This window comes from Schistocerca cancellata, chromosome 1 (genome assembly GCF_023864275.1).
Source record: "Schistocerca cancellata isolate TAMUIC-IGC-003103 chromosome 1, iqSchCanc2.1, whole genome shotgun sequence".
Taxonomy (NCBI): domain Eukaryota; kingdom Metazoa; phylum Arthropoda; class Insecta; order Orthoptera; family Acrididae; genus Schistocerca; species Schistocerca cancellata.
In genome coordinates, this window is record NC_064626.1 from 888251296 (window position 1) to 888255183 (window position 3888).

Genomic DNA, 3888 nt, shown 5'->3' on the forward strand with positions numbered 1-3888 from the left:
TGAAGTTTTAATGAACCTTAATTACTATCACATTAGTGATTGGATAAGACAAGTTTTGCTGCCAGATCTGGAAGGAACATTCTGATTGGTCGTTAGGTCAACAGCCAATCAGAATTAAGTTTTTCCGCGCGAATATAGTGAGGTAGGCAGAGACTAGAAGAGCTCGAGATAGTCGCTTGCTAACTGGCCTACGGATAACACCATGTTAGATATCTCCGTAAAAATAGTCTGTAAGATGAGGAACTAGTGAGTTCATTTCGGCTAGAACGTCTTGTGGCGAAATAAATAAAAAAATTAAATTTATTGGTTTTTTGAAAAGAGGAAAAATTATGGACATGGAACTGTAACTTTAGAATTTTTGATAGGCTTTTTTTTTTTACGTACTGTATTGACCGGCTTGAATGCGGACAAATTCAGTGCTGCGTGAAATATGCCTGTAATATAATTTACCATTCCAATTAATTACATTTTGAATTTAATCAGAGTTCTCACCTTAGACGTAGAATTAGTACTTCTGCCACAGTATTAATTCATTAGTCGCCATCAGTGTTCTTCTCTTTGTTGACCGTGTGTATCTTCCTGAGTCGGCATCGGTTCACTTCACGAAGACGGTGGAAACCAAGGAATACAATGCTACGTCACTTTAAATAATTCTCGTAAAACTTAGATACTTCTCACTATTTTTTATTCACAACACAATAAGACTTGCTGTGCTCGTCGCACAAACCATAATTACTAACTATATGGCTGCCTTTCCGCACACTCCAAAAATTACGTCCATCCTCCACAAGGCAACAATCGAAAGTGTCCCTTAGCTCCTTCTTGGAGTATGAAACAAAAGAGAATCCAATGTGAACATTACAAAGATTATAATCTACATGCCTCTCAGTTTAATCTTTGGCGCAGCCTTTAAGGTATTGTATGTCTCTGCGTCGGAATGTGTCATTACAACTGCCCCCCTACTGTGTACTGTCACTAGAAAATTTTATTTGGTTGACAGGACCTTGCAATTGATAGGTTTGGGGGTCTTTTATTTACAAACTTCATTTTTACTGTCTCATTTTCATGGCACTGTGAATTCTTTGGTATTACTGAGTGTGTGTCAGTTTTTTGGTATACTTATGCTAATATTTACAAACCTTAATCCTAATATACAAAGTTTTGGTTAATACTGAGAAAACGATATAATGTGGTAAAGTCCGTACAATAAAATATACAATGAATACAACGTTATTTACAAATGTTTCCTTCCTCATCAGAGCTGAAAATTAAGTCCTTGTATTGCTTTCTGTATTTATTCTGGGGCGACGAGCTTTGTTCGCTAGCCCCAGTGTTGAATATGGGCGGGTGATACTCGCGCCTGATTGTTTGGTCGTCCGTTAGCGGGCGACGTTGGTTGAACGCGCGCGCCAGTGCACTGAATATACACCGACGTGCGGGTACCGTCGAGACTTCCGAACCTCAGTATGCGTATGCTTTTTGTGGTTCCTTCCAGTCCTTAGACTGGATACGACGAGGTACATTGGAATATGTGCCCCGAAGAACACACCACACTATGTGCGAGGCGGAGGACATCCCGTCGATGCAGCTCCAGGTAAGAAGCGTACCATGTCAAACTTGTTTGGCATTGTCCTTTCTTATTGTGACGCCATGGGTCGTTTGACGATACCAGCTTCAATTTTCGATGTCACTTGTTTAGGCTCGCTGACACTTGCAACGTAGCACTACTTTGCACAATTTTAATTTCTACACACACCACTTTAATCGCGAGTATTGCGATCGAAACTTCCTTTTTCACTACACTTTTTTCTTCGCATTAACCCCTTTTACCTATTGTACTTATATTCATTCCCCTCAATACTTCTGGTCAATGTACATAAGTATTCACAAATTTGTAAGTCACGGGACTTGGCATGAAATACAAAATACATCACATACAATGGAATAACATATAACACATACAATACGCTGGCTACATTAATTACAGGAAAAAACTATCGACGAAAATTGAACAATTTTTGACCACTCATAGTGGCTTCTTCGTCTTGGATTTTACTGACACACACACCTCTTTCCATTTCTGTTAGAAGGAAAAAGAACTCATGTGTAAGTTAAGGTTTACCTTACGTTACGTATTCTTCATACGCAACGACATGCGTCAGCATGCAGAGAATACACCTGTAGTCGCTCCACTGAAGCTTGGGAAGGGAATTTTCTACCTTCTACATATGGTAATGGCAACGACTACGTGTATGCTACGGTTTTTACGTATAAAATCTGAAAATGCACGAAATAATCATTTATATGTAGCATAACCCTAATATGTACAGTGTTTTGTGCTTAAGCACGTTCTGGTGTGCTTGTAAATCATTACCTCTAATAAAACTTCCTACATTAACATGGACATATAAACATAAAATCTTGAAGTTCAGGGTGTAGCTACTATTACTATGTACAGTTTTTCATAATAGCGGCACGCCCTTGTGTGCGTGTATCATCTTCAACTAAAGTGCACTTATAGGTGTCTTGTGTTATCATGGGAGAAAAAATACAGACATTTTAATGCATCGGTTGTCATGAAAATCTATGTACACGAATAATCCGACTTTCATAGCTTCAGTGCAGCATAAAATTCTGTATGACGTTTTTGTTCATAATTCATTTTATAGGCGATTCCTTTGCTTACAGGTCGTCGATCACACTACTTACCTGTTTCTCGTATAGCGGCGATATCATTTTCATTCTTTGTGACTGTAAATCGTGATATGTATGAAAGATATAATTTTGACATGATTATCATTTCATGTTTCAAGTGTGTAAAGTAATTCATACCTTCCTTCTGCATACATGAGTGAAGCATCGCTAATGTTGCACTGTGTACCAGGTTTTCCGTATTTTCTTGTAAACTCATGGAGTCTTACGGTTTTAATTAAGTTATTTCTTGACGTTAGGTATATATGTTTATACGAGGTTGTCTTAGAGTTTAATTTTCCTTATACACTTCTATATTGTTTAGGTTCCGTACATGTACAGAGCTTCTTTCGCCTTTCACACATTCATACATACGTTTATACACACAAAAAATATCTACCACTATAATATACACTTTGCTGGTGGGGCCCTTTTTCGGTACCCTGCACCATTCCTTCAGTATTCCAAAATAATTCAGGGTGTGCTGAGCATCGTCCCCTCATACTAATAATACATACAACTAAATATTTCTTCTTACATACATACCTTACGGTCCATTAATGCGCAATCATTCCATATTTTCCTCCTTTACACTTTTAGCTTTCGTACATGTACCCTCGTGTATAGCCTAGATATTCTACAAAGTTGTTTGCTGAGTGCTTTAGGTGTTTCCTAACGTTAATGTGTTTCTCTCTCTATAAAGCCTAGGTATTTGTTTTGAGGGTGATTCAGTTCATTACTCACGCTGCATAGATTTGTTTATTATTTTCCAATTTTAAGGCTTGTGTCATTGTCTTCCTTAGTCACAAAAATTAACGCGTTTGCCTTGTTGTTCATTCTGAAAATCGCTCGCTACTGTGTAATGTAAATGTATGCATTATCTCTTTGCTTTCCTCTTTGCTGCTTTTTCCCTGTATGTAATTGTGTGTTGTTCTCGTGTACATAGCCTTTCTTCCGGTTATATATCCGCATTATTTTTTTTTTCTATTGGGCTATTTTCTTTCTCCTTCCGTACAAGCTAAGATTTTACTCAATATATTATAATATTACAATACCGTCCATGACCAGTATGTACTTGTATGTTCACTTTTATTACGTAGTACCAGCTTATGATTAAATTTTCTAAGTTACTATTTACAAGACTTGGGTACCCCTTTCTTTCTTGTTTTTGAATGACTTTCGTCACTGTGTCTCGTA